Raw genomic sequence first — 22723 nt, 5'->3', positions numbered from 1 at the left:
TTCTCTGGAGGGAAACTTCAGCTGGGCTCTGAAGAACGGGAGGATTTTTATGGGAGGAGACAGAGAAAAACATTTGTTATGAAAGTCAAGAGTGAGATGGTTTAAGGAGCAAGTTGGTGGATGCTGGGTACCTAGGCTGTCTCCTGTCTTTCTCCTCTAGGTGCCTCAATGTCCCCATCTGTGAAATCTGGCTAATAATGTCCCTATTCACTGGGGAAGTCAGAGGGAAGCAATGAACCAGCAGGTGAGAAACCTCTTGAAGTGAGAGCACATAAAAGACAAGATAGGGCTTCCCTGGTGGCGCAGTGGTTGAGAGTCCGATGCAGGGGACACGGGTTTGTGTCCCGGTCCGGGAGGATCCCACATGCCGCGGAGCGGCTGGGCCTGTGAGCCGTGGCCGCTGAGCCGGTGCGTCTGGAGCCTATGCTCCACAACAGGAGAGGTCACAACAGTGAGAGGCCCGCGTACCACAAAAAAAAAAAAAAAAAAAAAAGGACAAGATAAATAGACTGATTAAATCAACAATTACCTTATTACTGCTGAATCTTCTCTTCAGGCTAAGAGTCCCCTAGTAGCTGTACCCACGTGTCACGTGGCAAGGCATGAGTCCTGTCCGATGTTCGGGGTGACTACAGCACAATTTATGTTCTTCTCACATGTGGTGCTCAAAATTCTCCAGAATAACCTGACAGGCACAGATTGGAGATAGACTTTCACCTTCTTTGGTGTAGATATTGTATTTGTACCAATGCAGCCAAAAATGCCACCAGCTCCATTAACTCTCATAGCCTCGTCACCTAACGTTCCCTTTTAGTTGACAGTGATCTGCTACTGTATTTTTCCATCCTGTACTTCTGGACTCAAAAGCAGGAATTTCAACTCAAGCTTCAATCTGCTGTCTCTAGATGACAGCTGATACAAAATGGCAGTAATAGTTGAGCAGATCAGCAACCTCAAGTGTGGGTCAGATGGTTACCTAAACTAGACATCATCACCCAACTGGGAAGACTCGGCCTTTATCAATCCATGGTCTCCAAGCACAGCTGGGCCTTCAGCAATCACCTTCCTTCTCCAGGCCCTTACTCCTGACTCTCCCGTGTTCTCGGATGACTCTGCCTCCTACATCAGGCTGGAATTTCCTCCCAGGACCCCTGCAGGTGTTCATCTCCACTGGCACCAACACTTTTCCCTTCCCTCTGTGATCCAAGGCTTTGCTTTGGCTTTTCATGGTCTTCGTTCCAATAGCCCAGGTCCCCTCTTCTGTATCTTTAATAATGCTCTCCTGACTGGTTCTTCAACCTCAGCTCAAAAAAATATCCTTTCTATCTTTTTCGTAAAACCCATCTGCTAAGAACTGAATATGTGTGTCCCCTCAAAATTCATATGTTGAAGTCCTAACCCCTAGCATGGCTGTATTTAGAGATGGGGCCTCGAAGGAAGTCATTAAGGTTAAATGAGGTCCTAAGGGTAGGGCCCTGATCCTAATCTCCCTCTCTCCGTAGGACACACTGAGCAAAGGCCATGTGAGGACAGCAAGAAGGCAGCCAACCACAAGCCAGGAAGAGAGCTCTCACCAGAAACAGACCTTGTTGGCAACTTGATCACAGACTTCTAGCCTCCAGAGAAAATAGATTTTTTTGTGGTTTCAGCCACCCAGTCGGCTGTAGTGTGTTATGGCAGCCCGAGCAGACTGAAATGCCATTCCTTGACGTTCCCTCACTCCAGCTATTGTCCAACTGCTCCATTTTGGTCAGAGACAAGTTTCTGGAAATAGCTCCCTAGTTGCCCTGTTTCTACTTTCTCACTTCCCGTTCACTCTCCAACCCATGTCGTGTGGCTTCAGTCTCTACTGCTCTGCTAACTACGCTCTCACAGAGGCTTCCTAGGACCTGTGATGATGAAAGCCAGGATGGGGAATTTTTGTACCATTCAATGCATTTGGTTGTTCCTTCCCTTGTCCATTGTGATGCTCCTGGTCTTTCTTCCACTTTCCAACCACACCTTTCAGTCGTCTTCCCAGCTACTCTCCCTGCCTCACATTCTTCACTGATGACCTCTGCTTTTCTTCTTCTATATTCGGATACTTGAGTGACCTCAATCCAACTCCAACTATAACCTACAATGTGATGACACTCAAATATTTATTCATGGTCAAATTCTCTCTGCTAAAGCGTCACGTGCCCAATGGCCTAGGCCATTTGAATGTTCCTAAATTACCTTAAACTCAAATGTTTCCAATACTGAACTCACACTTCTTTCCTTCAAACACATTCCTCCTCTAATATTCCTCATCTCAGTGACCATCATCCTCCTAGTCACTGGAGCCTGAAACCTGGGGTCATCCTAGATCTATTCTTCTCATTCAATATTTGCATCTATATGAATGTATGAGTATATTCACATATAAGTATAGAGAAATAACTGAATGTTAGCCTGAATTAACAAGCCACTATATTATACCATTTAACCCTATAAAGTGGACACTGTCCTCCTTGTGCCTCTATTTTACAATTGAAGAAAGAGATTTCTAGAGGTTCAGTAATAAGTCCAGAGTTGAACATCTAGGACATGGCAGAGCAGATTTGAACCCAGTTATGTCTTACTCCAAAACCCAAACTCTTAACTATACATACTACCTTGTAATAACTATTGTTTCAAATATAGCTATAATTCATTGTCAAATCTTTATCTCCACAGTTACTTCTTGTCCCTTCTTACCTAGATTACTGAAATAGCTTCCTAATTATCCCCCTTGACTCCACTCTGGACCAATCCCAGGCCAACTTCAACATGCCACCATAGGAATCTTTAAAAAAAACTCTGATCATTTCCCTTCTGTACTTGAGACACTCTGTTGCTCTTCATGGCCTGACTCTTTAGCCCACAAGACACCTTGTGTTGTGGCCACTGTCTCTCCTTCTAGCCTCCCCATTGGTTCCAGAGCTATTTGCTGTTCTTCAAATGTGCATAAATTTTTACAACTCCAAATTTTATATATTTGTTCTCCACCTTAGATTTGCGGCAGACACTGCAGTTGACTAATCCAGCAGCCCTTCCCAGCACTCTTCTCCAGGTAACCTCCCTCCCCAGAGGCTTGAAAGCCAGATCCTCCTTTGCCAGCTTCCTTGCACTTCGAAGTAGCCACATGACCCACTTCTGGCCAATGAGATGCAAATGAATGTCTGCCATGGAACTTCTAGGAAAGTGACAGATATGGCTGGTGCTGTCCTTCCTTCTTTTTCCCACCTTCAACAGGGATGCTATTTTTGGATCTGTGGCAGCCATGTTGAAATCAAGAGACCATAAAACATGAGGATGAAAAGCCATCACACCAAGGATGGCAGAGCAGAAGAATAAAGAGCTCAAATGAACAGCTGAAGTCAACGTCAAAGGCCTCTAGACTTCTCATCTAAGCCACTGTTAGTCAGATATTCTGTTACTTGCTGCCAAATAACTCTTAGCTGATACATGGATCTAAAAACTTCTACTCTTTTAAAATTCAATCCAAGGTCAGGTGTCTGTCCTGGGGAATATTCCCTGATTCTGATTGGGGTGTTCATCCTTTGGCTCCTAAAATAACCTATGCATAATTCTATCACAGGACTTATCACACATGATGTAACATTTGTTTGCCTGTCTTTCCTACAAGACTGAGGGGTTAGAAAACAAGTTCACATCTTATTTGATCTTAAATTCCCAGTGACTAGCACATCGCCTGACACGTGGTAGGCCTTCAAGACCTGACACATCATAGGTTTTGAGTTATAAAATGCACTTTGAATCCTCCCTTTTGAATAAAAGACATAGCTTCAAATCATAAACTATAAAGATGTCTCATAACTATTGTAGTGTATCTTTGAAGCTGGGAAACCCAATTTTTTGTGTAAATTTGGGCAGAAAAATGTGCCATAAGTAGAAGAAAAACTCACAGGCAGATCACAGAGCAAGGTTTGAAATAAAAACTCTCAAACAAAAACCAAGAGAATGTGTTGGCAGCAGGTATTTACTTAGAAGAAATACTAAAGGAAGTTATTTAGGCAGAAGGAATATAATCACAGATGGAAACATAGTAATACAGGAAGGAATGTAGAGAAATGGAAAAGGTAAACATGTGGGTGAAACATAATGAAAACTGACTGTTTAAAACAACAAGAATAATGCTTTGTGGGATTAAAAGTATGTAGAATTAAAACACATGACAACAATAACAATAGCCCAAACAGGAAAATTGGCTTAAATGTTGTACGGTTGTTTCATTGTCCAAGAAGTATTAATGGTATTATTAACAGTATTAATTTATAGTACAGTCTAATAAGTCAGGGATGCATGTTTGTCATCTCTGTGGTAACCACAAAAAGAATAATTTTAAAATGTATAATCAAGAAGCTAATAGCAGAAATGGAATAATTTTTAAAATACTACATTAACGTAAGAGAGGGCAGCAGATAAGAATGAAGAAAAAGAGGAAAATAAAAACAGATGGGACAGATAGTAAACAAAGAAAAAGATGGTAGATTTAAACTCAGATTGGCATCCATGGTGGACCTGCTATTCACCAAGCAGGAAAAGCCAGCCTGGGGAACAAATGTGGTTACCTTGGAGCAGGTGTGCAGAGGGAAGCAACGAGAAGATGCCTTGTGCCTTAAGATAAAGATGGAGAGATAGATTATCAGATGAACTTTCTTAACCGATTATATCTCCTGAACGTGAGTTTTTCTGAGAGTGAAAGTCTGCTGTATCCTCACAATAAACTCTCCTTTCTGAGCTAATTTCAGGCAGTTCTGTTCCAACCTTCTGTTGCAAACAAATGACCCCTGACTGAGACAGCAGTCACGGTTAATAGGAGCCGAGAAATATGGTCTCATTAGACTGGCCTCTGGGGAAAGAGAACCAGTGTCTTGATCATGAAGCTTCTATCACAAGAATGCTTTCATATTCCAGGTTTCTATAATGATGATTCTTGTTTTTCTTTTTTTAATATTTTGGAACACCGGACAATCACTCTTTATATTAATCTTAATAGAAAGGCGGTCTTGCTTATATATAAAATCGAATTCTGAAATTTGTAAAGTAAAAATGTTTCCTGCTACGAAAACAAAAGAAAAATAAAGGCCTCTTGGTTGATTTTTCTACCATGACCATCTGGTTTTATAATTAATGTCTTGCCAATGTACTAAAATATTTTGCATGTAAATCTTTTACATTCTTGCTGCATTTTCAATTAAAGTCTCTGAATTAAAACTTTGTACCATGAGTCAGCAGTTAAAGCAAACATGTTTTTTCCATTTATCTTCCTTTGGGAAAACCCAGTCCCAAATGCAGAATGCCTGCCATCCTTCAGTTCTTTTCATCAATCCAGATGTCCATAATTACTTCTGGAGGTTACTACAGTGGTTTGCCCTGCCATCTGACACCATCTTTCCCATGATTGCTGAGTGTGGCTTCCCTTGCCTTTCACTGTTTCCTGTAAATACTCCCATTCTTGGTGAAGAACATAACTGTGGTCTGCAGATCATAAGACCTGGAGACACCTCATGCTCATGGGTGGCTTCATGTGTGAACTGCCCTTTTAGATCTGTGCTGGGGCAAAGAGAGTCTGTTAGATCCCATTTTAGAAGCAGTTGTCCTCCTCACTGAGCTATATTGCAAAAAGCTAACATTCTAAGGAGGAGGGAAGGTAAAGTTCTAAAGGTCATGTACACAAAAGTCATGAGGTCCACACGGGCATTACTTATGATAATACCCTCCAATGTGTGGCCCCAAAGCCATCATGACTCTCATCAACACTTGGTTGGTTTTGGACAAATGACCCACTGACCATCTGCTGTAGATGTGGGTTAGGAAGGATGCTGAGCTTAGTGGTGTCTGGTTGTTTAACTATCTGGGCCAGCTTCTGTAGAAGAAGCCCTTCTGAAAGCCACTTGCCTTGGCCATCTGGTCACTCTGGACATTCCTTTCTGCCCACTCTGGTCCACACACACCCTATAACCATCTTAGTGATGATAGTGTCATATAGAACTTCATCAAAAATGTTACTAAAGGCTAGATAGATAGGACCATTTGCCCCTTGTTAAAACTCTACTACAAGTCATACATTATTCTAGGAGCTTTACCGACATTATGTCTAATCCTCACAACAGCTCTGCAGACTGGACGTGTCTAACCCTGTTGAACATATGAGGAAACCTAGGCTCAGCGCAGTTAGGTTAACTTGCCTCAAACCACATGGCTAGCTATTTTCTCTTACTGACATGGCTTTTCACATAGGAAAATTAATTTGGTCTGGAAATATTCACTTGGGATTTGAATAGAGAAGGGAAAATCCTGAAATGCCAATAGGTAATTAGAAATCACTTCTTTTAAAATAAATTCAAATAATTTGGACTTGTATCATCCACTGCTTAAGATCTTCCTATTTCACACATCAGAATAATATCTAACTATTGGATTTGCCTATTTAGGACTCTGAGCTAATGTGCTATCATTTCAGGCACACACACACGAAATGTTTTAGGAAAAGTTTCTTATTCTCCAAATACTCTGAACATGGATCCCCCTGCCAGTGATCTTGGGATGAGCTGAGCATAAATAAATCTAACCATGTGGATTAAATTTTTCTGGAATACATATGAGCATGTAAACTAAGGGGGAAAGAACTAGGGAAAAAGTTTATTTGATCAAAATTACTCAGGAAAAATATAATTTATATAATCTGCAGTAGTTCAATAAACTCCCAAAGCCATCCAAACCAATAGCCTGTAAACAACCCAGGCCAGGCACATCAGAAAGAGATAGGGCTTCAAAAAATTCAGACTCAATTGCTTGGTATATTTTGTTTCCAGAATTTTCTCTATGGAAACCAAAGAGTTCTTTTAAGTTAAGAAAATAATGCCCATTGGTAAGGCCTGAGGAAAAAAATGAGTAAGCCAGAAAAAGCTAATTCTCTTAACAGACCTAGTCAAGTAAGTATTGAATACAGAAGAAATTATCATAATTACAATAATTAACTCATTCTCTCTTCCTACTTTCATCGAAGCTGCTTGGGGACATTTTTTCATGCTGAAGGGAAGTCAGATTTTCTCACTCTTTTGTGAGTCCTTCGGTAGTTTTTCTGCGGCAGAATTATATCCACCCAAGCTCTGACCACAGGGCACAGACTCAGGCTTCCTATTAAGAATGATCTTTTCTGTTGTTTTGATTTTAGAGATTGGTTAATCGGTGACTCTCTCTCCTTGCTTTGAAAGCTATTGCATTTGTTTCCCTGGTCCTTTGGCTTGAGCTGATTGTTTATAAGTTGTTTTCTCCCTCTAAATTACAGGGTCATTGATTCAATCAATGGACGAATAAATAATTAATAACAGTGCTATGGAAATAAACAAGGTGATGTAAGTAGAGGATAACTGAGGGTGGGGTACGAGTGCTACTTTAGATCAGGTAGTGGTATGGCATCTCTGAGGAGGTGACATTTGAGCTGAAAGAGTCAATCGTCCAGGGAACAGTGAGTGCAGAGCCTTAAGGCAGTAGAGAGTTTAAAACCATCAGAGAATGCAAAGGTCAGAAAGGTGGTCACATAGCTGAAATACAGAGGGAGAGAGAGTGGTGGGGGACAGTCTGCAGAGGGCCAGCACAGGTCTTTGTCTAGAGAATGCAGTTTAGATTTTGTTTTAAGTATAACGGGTAACCATTGAAGCATTTCCAGAAAGGGAGTGATATGATCTGGGATTTCAGAGATGTTTGTTTGTTTTGTATTGCTTTGAATTTCTGTTTTTGAAAGGCCACTTTGGCAGCTGCAGAATGGACTGAAGTGGGGCAAGAGTGAAGGTAGACACGATTATGTAGAAGCTGAAGCAGATGTTCAGGTGGGAGAGAAACCACTGGTCTCTCTTTTCAGGAAATGATATGAGTATTTAAGTTGACCTTGAAGATCTGCTTGAGCTAAGATCCCAGAGGCTGGAACCTGTTAACTAAAGTTTTCTTAAAGGATAGAGAGTTGGGGTGGGGGGATTATCAAAGTAGATTTTTTCAGGAAAGCAGCACTTATTATTAAACCTGTCCCTACTGAGTGTATTCTCTGTGGTGAGCACATGATTACGGTTAATATATTTTATCAGCCCAGCAATCTCATACCTCGGACACTATTAACTCCATTTTTCTCGTAAAGAAGTGGAGGCTTAGAAAGGCTAAATGGTATCCAAGGTCACAAAGCCAGTAACCGATGAAGATGAGATTTGAACAAATCCCTGCTCTCTCCATGGAAAGAAAGACAAAGACACAGACAGAGAGAGACAGAGAGAGAAAATGAATAACAAACTCTCAACCGAAAAGGAAGGGAGGAAAGGAGGAGGGAAGAAGCAAGGAGAGGAGAGAAGGGAGGGAGGGAGGAAAATGCGGCCCCCACAGTAGGAAATAAAACCCTCTTTCCAGAGAGGCAACATTTCCAGTGCAGAGCCACCTCTATCAAGGAAGCATCTGGGGGCAGGCTGAGCCGGAAGGGAAAGGCCTCTCCCCTGTCAGGGTTCCTCTCAGGGACCACAATATCTTTTAGGGGACCAGAGCACATTCCCCCCTTTGACTGCCTTTTCCATAAACTGAAGGAATTTTGCAAAAAAAAAAAAAACCCCACAAACAACAACAACAAAAAACCCAAAAACAAACAAAAGAACAAAAACGAATTAAGGGCTTCACTGTTACTGTTTTTTAAAGAAACATTGACCTAGTGAGAAATCTCTGCAAGGTCAGAGCCAGAGACAGGCTAGTTGGGGACACCTGCTGGGCTTCCCAAACACAGGCACGCGGCCTCCCCTTCCGAAGGGCCCTCGGGTATTTCTTGGGCCTTGCAGGGGTGCGGGGAAGGCTGGGAGTCGCCGCCCCTCATTTGGGTTGGCTCAGAATAAGCAGATCGTCTTTGAATCACATTCTCCTCGGCTGCTGCTGGTTTTGTTTTGTGTACTGCTGGGTTTTTTTCTGTTCAAAATGCACTAATGCCTGGGAGTGGAGGTGCCCCTGCAGCCCCGTGGCCCCGGAGGATTCCAGACGCGCAGCGGAGACCGGGACTTGGACGCCCCTGCGCCGAGGGTGGCGAGCAGGCCAGGGCTTCCCCGCCAAAGCCAAGGCCGGCGGCCCTGCCTTCTTCCCCTCCCCGCCCTGGACCCGCAGAGAAAGCTGAGCCCCGTACTCCTCTCCTCAGCTGGCAAAGGCAGAGGCTCTTGTTCCTCGGACATGTCCGCTCTGGGTGCCCTTGGGACAAATGCAATGGGGAGTAGAATATATATGATAGATGCCATTCATTTTAATATAGATCGCATACACAGCTGACCCTTGGAAACACGGATTTGAACTGAGTGGGTGCGGGTCTGCCTCTTTGTGGACTTTTTTTCAGTTAATACCTCCTGCAGTACTACGGGATCCATGGTGGGTTGAACCCATGGACGCAGAGCCGTGGATGTGGAACCGTGGATACGGAGGGTAAAGGTATAGGCCTATTTTCCACTGCACAGAGATGGTTGGGGCCCCTAACCCTGGCTGTTCAAGGATCAACTGTATAATATATTGCATGCTTTATCTCACTTAAACCTCCCAACAACTTAAACTGAAGCTCAAAAGGGTTAAGTAACCTGCTCAGGCTCGCACTGCTAGTAAGTGCGGTGTTGAGATTCAGACTCAGATCTTGACTCCAAAGCCCTGCTCTTAACTTGGATTCATGCACTGATTCAACAACTTTATTAAGCACCTACCGTGTGCCAGGGAAGGACTAAGACCATGGGAGGGCCCAGACTCTGAAACGGTAATGTCCCCCCAGCACACACACACCCCATGTGTAATTTGATTTTTTTTTTTTAGATTTCAACATTTTTATAAGTCTGCTGAAATTGATGGCATATTTGATTTTTTTTTTTTTTTTTTGCGGTACGCGGGCCTCTCACTGCTGTGGCCTCTCCCATTGTGGAGCACAGGCTCTGGACGATCAGGCTCAGCGGCCATGGCTCACGGGCCCAGCCGCTCCACGGAATGTGGGATCCTCCCAAACCAGGGCACGAACCCGCGTCCCCTGCATCGGCAGGCGGACCCCCAACCACTGCACCACCAGGGAAGCCTGGCATATTTGATTTTTAATTTCAATTTTTCTGATTAAAACGTTCTGAATAAGTTCACTGAAGCTAAACTTCCCTCTCTTGTGTGTGCATGCATTCTGGCACATGCTTGGGTAAGGCAGGCCCGGGTGTGACTGTGAACAAGACAGCCGCAGCAGCCTTCTCTCCCAGGGGCTTGGAACCCGAGCAGAGGCAGGCAGTCCACCTATTACATACAGCATTCGGACAGGGAAGCCGGAGGCCTCACTCCGGGCTGCCTGCCCACCCCCCCGCCCTCAGATCTGGCCTCCTGATACCCCCTGCATTGTCAGACCCCAGAGAAAATGGGGAGGCCAGAGGGCAGGGCTGGCAGAGCAGGGCTCCCTAGGTCATTAGGCTCCCTGGGGTCATTAGGCCCGAGTTGCCCACAGGTGCTATACAGGTGGTCTCAACCCCCAGCCATGACCTAGGAAAAGCCACGGGATCGCTCAGCTGCAGCCAATCCTCCAAACTGCCTGCCTTCTTGAAATAGTCCAGATCTCACTTATTAAACATATTAATCTGAAGTTAACAATTTGTGGTAGTTTCACTAAATGGCTTGAAGAATGTAAGAAAAAAGAATTTGCTCTGATGGGAAGGCTTAACCCTGATGGACTCAGTGGCCTTCGCATCCTGACTTTGAAATAACTGGAAATGGAGGGACTATTCGCAGAAGTGGAGAGTCAGAGGGTAAACCTAACTGGAGTTAAAGAAACACAAACAAAACCCATCTCCTTTTCAGCCCCAACCTGCCATGTGACTCTGAGGACATTGCTTACTGCAGTGACAGCATTTTAAACAGCCGCCCAGAGGGGTTTTAAATAGACTTGATGTAATTCAATGATTTATAGAGCAGGGGTTACCAAAATATTCAAGTTCTGAAATGCCCCCAAACCGAGACCATGGCCTCAGCGTTCCCCACTCTGAACCAAATAATTCTCTGCTTTGGAGTGTGGTCTGTGTGGCTCTTTCAGAAAACTGTGGCTGCTTTGAATGAGGGGCCAGAAAAAGATAAACAGCCTCTGATGAATAGATACTTGCATTCATTTACACTCAGCTCATCCCAGGATCACTGGCAGGGAGATCCATGCTCAAAGCATGCGAAGAATAAGAAACTTTTCCAAAACATTTGTGTGTGTGTGTGCCTGAAGTGCTGGCCCGCTAGCTCAGAGCCCTAATCGGCAACTCCAATAGTTGGGTATTATTCTTCTATATAAAAACATACTCTGCCTGTCTGCAGCAGCTCGGTCCACAGAAGGCACCGATCTCCAGGAAACAAGCCAGGCAATTTATTCTTTAACTGCATATCAAACCTAAATATTCAAGGAAATTGCAGGGGAATCGTCAAAGAAGGAAATCTGGTTAATGAAATGCCCCCAGACCTCTATTTTATAAAATATGCCACAATTATGTAAACATTCTACAGCCTTAATCAATATCCCCCTTAAAGGCAATGGTCTAAAAACGCACACAAGTTTGGAAATGGAGATCTTTTCCAATCTTCCATTACATTCTTTTTATTACCTTGGAGCAACCCTCCTTTTACTAATCCTTATGGCGCTCTCGGCCTCAGAGAGAATAACCTGAACCGAAGGCAGGTTTCAGAGAATTCTGACAGTTTTGTTTATGTCAAAAATAATGAAAGATGACAGGCTATCGCATTTAGACTTGTAACATGATCATTTGCTTTAGGACTCCCTGCTAAGATTAATTTGGAGACAGGGAAGAAGAGGGGGAAAGAGAAGGAGGAGGAAGTGGCGGGGGAGGAGAAGAGCTCTTAAACGCTCTCCCTAAAAGCAGGGAAGAGGGATGGGCCACTGGTAGGTGCTTTTTTTTTTTTTTTTTTTTTTTTTTTTTTTTGCGGTACGTGGGCCTCTCACTGTTGTGGCCTCTCCCGTTGCGGAGCACAGGCTCCGGACGCGCAGGCTCAGCGGCCATGGCTCAGGGGCCCAGCCGCTCCGCGGCATGTGGGATCTTCCCGGACCGGGGCACAAACCCGTGTCCCCTGCATTGGCAGGCGGACTCTCAACCACCGTGCCACCAGGGAAGCCCGGTAGGTGCTTTTTACTTAGCTCAAGGGGCAGGAGAAAACTGAGTGAATCTCTGTATGTGGGCTTTTACCTAATGTCCCTTATATTCTCAATGTTTATTTTGCAGAAGAGCATTACACTGAGAAACAAGAGAAACCATCAATGATAATGCCTGGGGTATGGAAGAAACTGGTGAGAAAGGCCACCATCCACCTCACCACCACCATCACTACTGTCACCATCACCACTATCTCCATCATCACCACCACCACTTCCACCACCAGCACCACCGCCCCAGTAAGGAAGCATAATTTCTTTGCGGTAAACTTGTATACCCCAAAATAGTTACTTGCTCTCTTCCTCTCAATCCAAACCAATTAAACTATAGACTTCAACTTTTCTATTTTGCAAGAATTCCTTCTCATCCTCAAACTAAAGCCCTGACATACCAAAGGGAGAATGAAAAAAGAGAGCTTCTTTTGTGAAATGTGCCCTGGCACTGGGATTGATAGTTGGAAGAAGCCAAGATAACACGGCCAGCAAGGACCTTCTCTGACAGATGGACTTGGGGAAAGTCATACAAGATTTTCTACTAACATACCTGCATGCAGAGACAAAACACTCAAAACCTTTAGCCTCACATAGAAATCAACATGCAAAGACCTCTTTTGAAAGAGATACAAAGGCAGTGGATCCAAGAATCCAATGAAGTTTTCATATCAAAGGCTGATTCCCACCAATTGGCTTCCTGAGACACTGGATTGGAAGGTTGTTTTGTTTTTGTTTTTGATTTTTAGGCTCAACAAGAGAAAGGAATACAAACACATCGCATACATGTAGTACTTAGTTGTTACTGCATGCCCATGGGGGAGTGAGAGGAAAACGGAGACCTTTCTACTACCTATTTACCATCTCCATCCCTCCCCCCACCCCCTCCCAGACAGCCCATGTGTCTGATAATTCCACATTTATATGTGATCACATCCTGATATACTACCCTCACGTGCTTAATACCAGGAAATCATTACTAACACACTGGTAATTGGTTCACATTACCAAACCGTACAAAACCAGAAGTGACTGGAACAGAGGTCTTAAACACCATCAGGATGCACCCTGTCTCTTACCTCTGCTTCTCTCAGCTGGTGTCTGTTTTGCTCTTCCAAACCCACTTTCCCCACGCCACTGGCTGTGAGTACTGAAAGCATTAGAATCACACTCATGGCCTCAGGAGCAGAAGGGAAAGATTCTCCCTTTCTCCCCATACCAGCTTTAGTTTGGAAAAAAAAATCCTAGGGGAACGACTCGAACTGCCTTAGCTTGAATCATGGGCATATTTCTGCATCAATCCCTGGGGGCAGAAGTGGGCCACAATAATTGGCCCAGCTCATGGCAGATGCCCATCCCTCAATCCGTGATTGTGGCCAGAGGGGTAAAGTCCTAAAAGCAGAAAGATGCTCAAATTTGAGCCCCATGGCTGTGTCAGGAGGAGGTGGAGGGGAGGATAGTTTGGTCCCCCCAAAGAAGAGTAAGTAGAATAGCTGTAGTTACTAGGGCAATCACATATGAGTTACACAGCCACTTCAATTGGAGCCTACTATGGAAGTGATCTGAAAAATCCAGAGTGATATAACTCAGCTGTGCAAATATTATTATTATGAAAAATACTTATTTTGGGCCCTGAAGACCTTGCCAATTCCAGAGACAGTTGTGGCAGAGATGTTGATAAGCTCTACTATAAAAGTACAAAAGGGCTTCCCTGGTGGCGCAGTGGTTGAGAGTCCGCCTGCCGATGCAGGGCACACGGGTTCGTGCCCCGATCAGGGAAGATCCCACATGCCACGGAGCGGCTGGGCCCGTGAGCCATGGCCGCTGAGCCTGCGCGTCCGGAGCCTGTGCTCCGCAACGGGAGAGGCCACAGCAATGAGAGGCATGCGTACCGCAAAAAAAAAAAAAAAAGTACAAAAGAATCAAATTGTGGGGGAAGGGAGATGTTTATAATACAGATTCCTGGTCCCATCCCCAGAGATTCTGTTATATTTGGTGCCCAGGAATTTATATGTTTAAAGCCCCTTCCCCAGGGTAATTTGGACATATCGGGTTCACAGAGCATACTTTGAGAAACACTGGTCCAGAATCTTATTTGACTCCAAAACCCAATATGAGCTGCATGGCCAGGTTCTAAGGAGAGTGAAAGTAGGCACAGCAGGAAGGTTCCATCCTTTACCAGCTATCTGAGTCTTCTGCTGTTTCAGTTGCAGGTTGAAAAAACTACCTTCTCTTTCCCAATACTTTAATTCTAAAGTCTTTTCATCAGTCTCAAAACCCCAGGCATCTAGCTCCCAGCTGACCTACTGCCCCTTGTCTTCCTCCTGAGAGTGGATAGGATGGCATTCTATCCAGTATTCCTTCAGGGCTGAAGTCTCATTCACCTTCCCCCTGCCCAGATGCTGAGGTACATCCGGAGAAGGCTCTCAGCTGGGTCCCTTTCCAGGAACTACCCTTAGATTATACCTTGACTAAAGTCACATCCTCTGGCAGCAGCCTGCACCCATTGCCAGGTCAATACAGGGTATAAACAGGGCAACTCTGAAGGGCTATCCTAGCTCCAGAGCTGTCTATGGGATTAGCTGAGACTCAGTGATAACTACAGCCATCATTACAGTTTAATCCTCCATCTGCTTGGGCCTGCTTCTTCCACCCGCCCTCCACCCCACCCACACGTGTTGATCCTGAGCGCCCTCTGCAATAAACTTCCTCCAAGCAATTTCCATCTCAGAGTCTGTTTCCCTGGGACCCTGAACTAGAACCCACTCCAGCCCAAGTACCCCATCCTCCAAAATGCCGCTCACCTTCCTCTTATCAATAGTTACCTGTTCCTGTTTTCAAGTAATAAACTAGTTTAGCCACAAAGATGATGGGTTAATCTAGGAACCTACAGGTAATAAATTTGCAGTTCAGAAAAGCTTTCTGGAGAGACAGAGAGATTGCAGGGATGGACTTGCTGGGAAGAAAATGTGATACAAGGCAGTCAAATCACCTCAAAGTTTAGGTCCTATCCATGTGTGAGCAACCACTCTCCTAGGAGACCACAGGAGGCAGCACAGGCCCAGGAGGGAGTGAGGGAGGGAGGGAGTGAGTGAGTGAGTGAGTGTGTGCGTGAGAGTGCGTGCTTGGCAGGGGGCGGGCGGGTAAAGGCAGGGAGCTTGTCGTTTCCTGGAAAGGACAGGGAGGGAGAGGGCCTCAGGGAACTGAGGACAGGCCAAGAACAAACTAACTCAGCTCTGAGAGGAAATGTGATGTACAGATGGGACATTAGCAAGGATTCTGGAGCCCTGGGGTCTAGTAGTGACTCTGCCAATTCTAGCAGTGTGCAAGGACCTCCATTTCTCTACCTGTGAAATGGGAACAATAATGACTGCCCAATTTCTCTCTCCCAGAATTCTCATGACAGTTAAGTGAGATAATGCACCCAGTCCTCATGGAGCAGCTCCTCTGCCCCTGGCCCTACATGCTCCACACCCCTGAACCCCACAGTCTCTTCCTGTCACTCCCCAAAACCATTGGGAGCAGGGACCCAGTACTTTCCAAAGTGCTTTCTTAATAATAGTCATGCTGTTTAATGAGCACTTACGGGGTACACTTTCTGCCAAAGGCTTCCATGACAGAGCAGGGAGCAAAGGGCCCCAACCCTGGAGAGTGTTTTCTCCATTTTCTAGAGAAGAAATGTGAGAATCCGAAAGTTTATCAACTTTCGCAGAGTCACACATCTAATAAGAGAGGGGGCTAGGGTCTGAGCCAGCTCCATCCGCTACCAAAGCTCTTTACCACCAGGCAAAACTGTCTGAAAAAAAAAGGGATGATCCAGGTGACTGCTCACATTTCCCCTTAACCGTGGCACTTTAGGAGAAAAGTTCTGAGTAGCTAATGGAACTGGGTTTTCTCTAGGTTTGGACAAAGGGTTAAAAATGCGGGATCCTGTCCAAAACACACTAGTAACTTTTCCCTTTTGTTGCATTCCAAACACACATGTACTTCCCGCCTGCTGCAGAGGTTGTAACATCCTTGCAGAGGCTGCGGCTTATGGCCTATCATCACCTTCAAGATCAGCCTGGAAAACAAGAAAAATATTATGTGAGAGGTTTTTCTCTCTTAAAGCCAGTCTTAGGGAACCAGCCATTTTCAAAGAAAAAGTAAGATTGTTGAAGGCCAATACACAGTGGGTTTATTTCAGCCCTATGTGATGCAATCATCATCATCATAATAATAATATATTTTTTAAAGTGTTGCTTAAGAAAAGCCTGAGAATTGGGAGTCGGTTGGCTTGGGTTTGAGAGCTGGTATGCAGCAAAACAGCCAGATATAGTTCTTTGGGGGAAAAGAAATCTTAAAAGAAAAGCAAAGATAAAAAAAAAAACAAACCTCCCTAGGTTTGGGAAAGGGCAATAAAGCATATGAAGGTGTGTGGTACCATGCCAAGAGCAAAAGAATATTTCACTGAAACCACAGCCCCAGTCATATGTTATTACTTACGCTATGGTTGACAATGACTGGCACAGGGCATGAAATAATAATGTCTGGTGGATTTGGCATCGCTCTATGTTAACAGGAAACCGTGTTCTTTTGATTCCGTTGATTGGTTTCCTGCTGAAGGCCATCCATGACAGAGCAGGGAGTATATACAAGACTATTGTCCAATTTCCATTTTTCCCAGTGCCTCTTGCTTCTGGCAGGGGAAACTGGCAGCCTTCATTTGACGTGATCAGGCCCCAGCCTTGCAATAATGCATGCGAGACTGGTTGTAAATGTTGCATTTAGCAGATTGGTTAGGAAGGAAGAAATCATTGAAATGCAGAAGCATACACATGTTCAAACAAGCACAGATGAAGCACCATTTGTTCCATGGCAAATGCATAGACCCCATTCATTCCCTGCCATCAACATCAAGGGGCCATGTCACAATGTAACAGAAGATCTGCCTCCCACAGAGACATGGAAACGTTTCAAAGGGATAGACCACCATGAGGGAGGAGAATGAGAATAGGTGGGGTTTGGCTAAGCCTGGGTCTCCTTCCTCCATGATTTCTAAGCCAGATCATCTGAAAAGTCACTGAAACCTTGGTCGAGCGTAGCATGGTTGGGCCTAAGCCTGAGAAAACCTTTGTTGATTAGTCAGTATCCTATGCCAGGCCACATCCATGTGCATTCTCTGTGTTCTAGTAACATCACGGATAGAATTTTATATTTGTTGGATATCGTGCATATTTTTCATTGATTTGATTTCAGGATGGGATTGGGAGCAATTTTTGTTTTGGCTTTCTGTTATTTTAATAGCATGTCTGTAATAAAGTGATTCTCTTTAAAATGACGAAGGAAGAGAATTCATGTTAATAATGGGCTTCAGCTGGACCCTGGTAAGGCAACATGCCAGCTACCAGGACATCTCCATCCCAAGCATCCCTCTCTGCCCCTCATCAACCACCTGGCCGCCAGCCAGGATGGGGATGCTCTCCTCTTTAACCAGAGACGTGATGAGCTCTGGAGGCTCATCATGAATGTCTCTTGTAACTCTGTTCACTGACCTGGGCCATTAGCACATCAAACGCTCCGTCTTCTGTTTCAAGGCACAGTAATAGTAACAGCAACAATAAGAATTTATTTCATTTCCAGGTAAGAACACGTAGGTCACACAACATATACAGGAGTAAATTACAGGAGTTTAGTCAGTCACAGATTCTGCTGGGTGTAGCTTAATTCATACCTTTGGACTGCCCCCCAGCTAAGAGATCCTACTTAGTCCCTGCTCTATGAAACCCAAATCCTTTTGGCCAAAGCTGTAAGTACACCTCCACTCCCCCTGAGCACACATGTGCACATCACGCACACATGCGTGTGCACACACATCCACCCATGCAGAGTTCTAGGTCAAAACCAAACCCACGGCAGCCATCAGAGCTCTGATCTGGCCACTCCCTTGACTGACCTTGATGGGTGGCCTGGGGACACTAAGGGTGGATAGGGCCACATGAACAGAAAGAGATGAGACCACGCCAACAGGATGAAGCTTCTTGGGAACGTACAGGAGCAGAAGGGAGACCCGAGCCGGCGCTCTCTTGTCTACTGTGGGGGGTGTGGGGAGTGAGGGCAGAACTTTGAGGGAGCCACCTGGAGGACAGAGAGGAAGAAGAGAGTTGCTGGGGAGAGCTAGGTGGGGCTGCACCTCCATTGCCTCTGGACACTAAGAGCCAGTGCTGGAGCGGGTCCCAGTTCTCTTTTTCTTAGTATTACTCACTCCTCCCGCTTAAGCCTCAGTCAGCCTTTAGCTGAAGCCTTCATGCTGCTGCCTCTCTCCTTCCATCTTTCTTTTACTCTCCCCTCCGCGCCCCCTTCGCTCTCTGCTTGTTGTCATATTCTGCTCTCTGCCTTTCATAAAGCCTTGGATGCAAGCTGTGTGTCCGGGATGGAGGGGTGTGCAGCGGTCCCTGGAGGTCAGTTGGGAGGACAGATGCAGAAGGGTGAGTCAGAAGGTAGGGTCCAGGGAGCAGCCAGACGGCCAGGGGTGTGGGGAGGGGATGGGGGGCGTCAGTGAGCTCTGACCTGGGTTTAGCGAATGCAAGGCACCAGTGAGGCAAAAGTGGCAGCCAGACAGCCGTCCAGTCCTTCCTTCAGATCCTCCCAGCCTCCCTCAGCCGGGGTCACTCAGGTTGCAGGAAGTATCTTAATCGTTCGCTGTCTGGCTTCTTCAAGGTTCTGTGAGTTGCTGGGTTCCTGGCCGCTCACTGCAGCCCCTGCCTTCAGTTTCTTCCCAGTCTTCTCTGGTACCCACCCTCTGCCTAAGCCTGCCTGTTCCATCCATGACTGAGAACCCTTCCCTGGGTCTCCCGATGTTCCATTCTCTGTCCACCCAGCCAGGGGGACTGCCTGCCTCTCCAGAGCCAGTTAGTGGCGAGTCTGGATGGGACCCCGGCTCTCTGGATCCTGGCCTTTCGCTCTCTCCACTTCTTAGTATCGCCTCCCTTTACCGCCCAAACTGCTGCTTGGTGGCTACGAATGGTCATTTTGTAGGAAATAGCCTCAGAACCATTCATCTCAGTCAGACAGAAGTGAAGCTAATTTACTGCAAAGTGTCTTCTGTTTGTTTGGTTTGGTTTGGTTTTTCTGCTGGTGGTTTGGAATCCTACTGGACTTGGGACATTGCTTTTTCTGTCTCCAGATATACAATGATTTAACTGAGATTTACATTAAGAAAGCTCGGAACCTCAGATGAGGCTTCAAGCACACATACTAAGGAGGATTGAAGATTTCAAGGGGCCCCTTTGAAATCCCAGTCAGCTCCAAACGCCTGCTGGTTCTTCCAGGGATGGGATCCCAGGTATGGGGCTGGGCATCTACAGGAGCCCAGACCCCAGACAAACCTTTGAACAGCTGAAGCACAGCGCCCTTGACAGGGCCTTTCATACCCCTTCCCCTCACGCAAAGTGCACACGCTTGCAGCATCCTGGAGGGACATTCTGAATGCATTTCTGTTAATTAGTCAAAAGGGCAGGATTGAAAGATGCTGTTTTATTCGCTTTGTTGTCTTTCTCTTCCACTGAGGTCAGCACCGCCAGGCAGACTTTGTGTTGTCTCAGCGCCTAGAACTGAATCTGGAACATCAAAGGCACTCGGCAAGTATTTGTGAAATAAAGGAGCGAATGATGACTCCATCTCTTACATTCTGAATTTCTGTAATCACAATAAGAGACAAAGGCCAGAGTCCATCTGTGCTGCCCCCATCCTTTCATCACCAGAGAGAGACCCCCAATTCTACCGATTCCACTGGGAGATGATTCCTACCTCCTCAACGTCCTTCCTTTCCTGGCTTGTTTTTCTTTCCATTCTTGCATGTCCCCAGCTCTCCTGCTAGTAACACATGTGACCCTGTTTCCTCTGATGTTTCCAAACTACCATCCATGCCATTTTCCCTTCAGTTTGTATCTGGTGAAAAAAAAAATTTCCTCCCAGAAATGTGACTCAGAGATAATCAACACAAATGTCATGCAAGGCCATGGGGAATTTCTCAGCCGTGAGTCACATCCCTTCTGCTGAGAACCTGGGTTTTAGTCAAGGCAGAAAGTTTGAAAACCAAGCCCTGGAGACACCCCCTTCCTCCTCAGCCCCATGCCCATTGGCTGCAGGAATCTCTCCTTGTCACTCCCATTGCTGCCCTTGGACACATCAGGTGAAGCCTCAGGCTCCCTTCCTTTCCCAGCCAGCGTTCGTGCCTTCCCAGCAGGAAGGCCAGCTGCTCCGCCTCTCCAGCAGCTGCGGTTGCCACTGCCCACAGAGGACAGGGAGGCATAACCCAGTGCGGGCTCAGGGCCAGGGCACCTCAAATTCCCACTCCAGCTGGAAACAGGACATGAAAGACACAGGTTGGGAAGGAGCCATGGCCACCAAACTCAAAAGCTGCGTTCATAAAGTTAAAAAAATTTTTTTTTCCAGCGTTTAGATTGCTCCGCTTTCCTTATTCTTTTTCTTTTTCTCTCAAATTTGTAGCATAGGTCCCAACACATGAATCTGAAACAAGAAGGAAAGGAAGGGAGGAAGGGAGGAAGGAAAGAAGGAAGGGAGGGAGGGAGGAAGGGAAGGGGAAGGGAGGGAGGGAAGGAGAGAGGGAGGGAGGGAGGGAGGAAGGGAAGGGGGAGGAAGGAAGGAAGGAAGGAAAGAAGGAAGGAAGGGAAGGGGGAGGAAGAGGGGAGGGAGGGAGGAAGGGGGGAGGGAGGGAGGAAGGGAAGAGGGAGGGAGGAAGGGAATGGGGAGGGAGGGAGGGAAGAGAGATGGAGGGAGGGAGGAAGGGAGGAAGGGAGGAAGGAAGGAAGGAAATATAAAAGTCATCAAAACACACAGGAAGGTGACATCCAGGCATATGCTATCTAAATAGAAGGGAACTAAGACTGCACTCACACGTGAAAGGCAGTGACAAGTTGAGAAATTGTTTTCCAGGTCATGGGAAGGTCACTGACAAGTTTCCTGGTCTCCAGTAAGTAGAAAAATGATTGAGGCTTGACTAATATTGCGTGGACAACCTTGAACAGGAGAAGCAGGACAGCATGGGGTGAACTGCACAGGCTGGGAGCCAGGTAGTTCCTGGGTTCAAATTGTAAGAAGCAAATGAAAGAAACCACATGAAAAGAATGATCCTGCCACATTAATAGGTCTTCCACAAGTAACTGGTGGAATGAATGAATGAATGAACAGGTGACTACTCCTCAGGCTTCTGGGGCACCAGGAGGTGCTCATGTAACAGCAGCAGAAGCGGCGGCAGCAGCAGCAGTGATCTCCCCTGAGCTCATTGTTGAAAACCATGGGGATCCCTTTCTGTCACTGAGCTGGGGTTTAACTGAGAGCAGTCAGGACACCAGAGGGCAAGAGGAAAATGAAGCTCAGCTACACCCAGAGCATCTCTTCCCCCGGAGAGCAAGGCTGGTGTGGTGATGTGGTGATGGCCACATCACAATGGTACTGACAGGGACAGCGAAGGGGCACTGTCTTCAGAAAAGGCAATGTCTGAGTGGGTGCAAACCGAGTCAGAACCCCTCCAAAGATCCCAAAGGGGTCTTTGTTCTGCCTGGGGACTTTCTTGTCTAGCACTCATGGGTTGAAAGAGCTATCTCCTTTATCCTGTTTCTGCATCACTGTTCAATACCGGCAGAACATCCAATTTCAAGAGCAAACCTTAAAATTTAGGGAGCCTTCTATCTGAAGTTGGTTAATTTATAAGTCAAAATGTGGCAGAAAGTTTCCCAGAGCTGGGAGAGAATCTGAACATTATCCAGGCTACCCTGCATTAGCCAAGACCCTGCATTACTCGAAAAACCCATCTCAAACTACTTTACGCCAAGAAGAACATTTCCTGGCTCACGAAACCAAACTTCCAGAAGCTTTAGGAACTGGTAGGACCAGGAACTTAAAAAATCGTCAGAACTCATATCTTAACTTCTGGCAGTTCCAGGCTCATATCCAAGCTCTGAGATGTTCCAGCTTCAGTTTCTTCATCTGTATAATTGGAATATTAACTTTTCTGTCTACCTCACATCATTATTATAGTGATCAAGTGAGAAAATACATGAGCAGAGGTACCATATATAGTCTGGGATAACACTTGTTTTGAAAATGCAAATTTATTCCAGTGAGGTTAATATATTATGGGATAATTTGAGCATAATGCAGATTTCTCACAGGCAATTTTTGTCTGTGAGAAAAACTAGGTTAACATAGAAAACGGCACCCAGCTGAACTGAGTCTTGTAGGAATTCACAGGACGCACCCAGGCACACACTTCACACATCTACCCCCTAACTTGAAGCTGTGTTGTCCTACCCACCCTACTCATCCTAACCAAGTGTGTTGTCCTCCAAGGTTGTGTTTTGCTATTCTTTCACAGTTGTGAGCTTTTCTATATTTGAAAAGAAAAAAAAAAAAAACTCATTCAACACTTGAAATATATCTGAGAATCCTGGTTCAAAAACACCAAACAGGTCATGAGAAAGGAAAGCACAGTGTATTGAGGAGAAGCTTGAAGTGAGAAAGCATTTTTAAAGA

At 45.5% G+C, this 22723-nt stretch overlaps 1 long non-coding RNA gene across 1 annotated transcript in view; it reads right to left on the bottom strand.

Annotated features, from left to right (window-relative positions):
* Positions 1–270: 270 nt before the first annotated feature.
* LOC125963584 (uncharacterized) overlaps positions 271–22723 on the bottom strand; it is a 79749-nt gene continuing 57296 nt past the window's right edge. Inside the window, exon 3 of the long non-coding RNA XR_007475752.1 lies at positions 271–685. This is a non-coding gene — a long non-coding RNA (uncharacterized LOC125963584). The remainder of the gene's footprint in view (positions 686–22723) is intronic.

Source organism: Orcinus orca, chromosome 2 (assembly GCF_937001465.1).
Source record: "Orcinus orca chromosome 2, mOrcOrc1.1, whole genome shotgun sequence".
NCBI lineage: Eukaryota > Metazoa > Chordata > Mammalia > Artiodactyla > Delphinidae > Orcinus > Orcinus orca.
The sequence above is the reverse complement of the archived record's forward strand: the minus strand, read 5'-3'. Positions and strand labels throughout refer to the sequence as shown.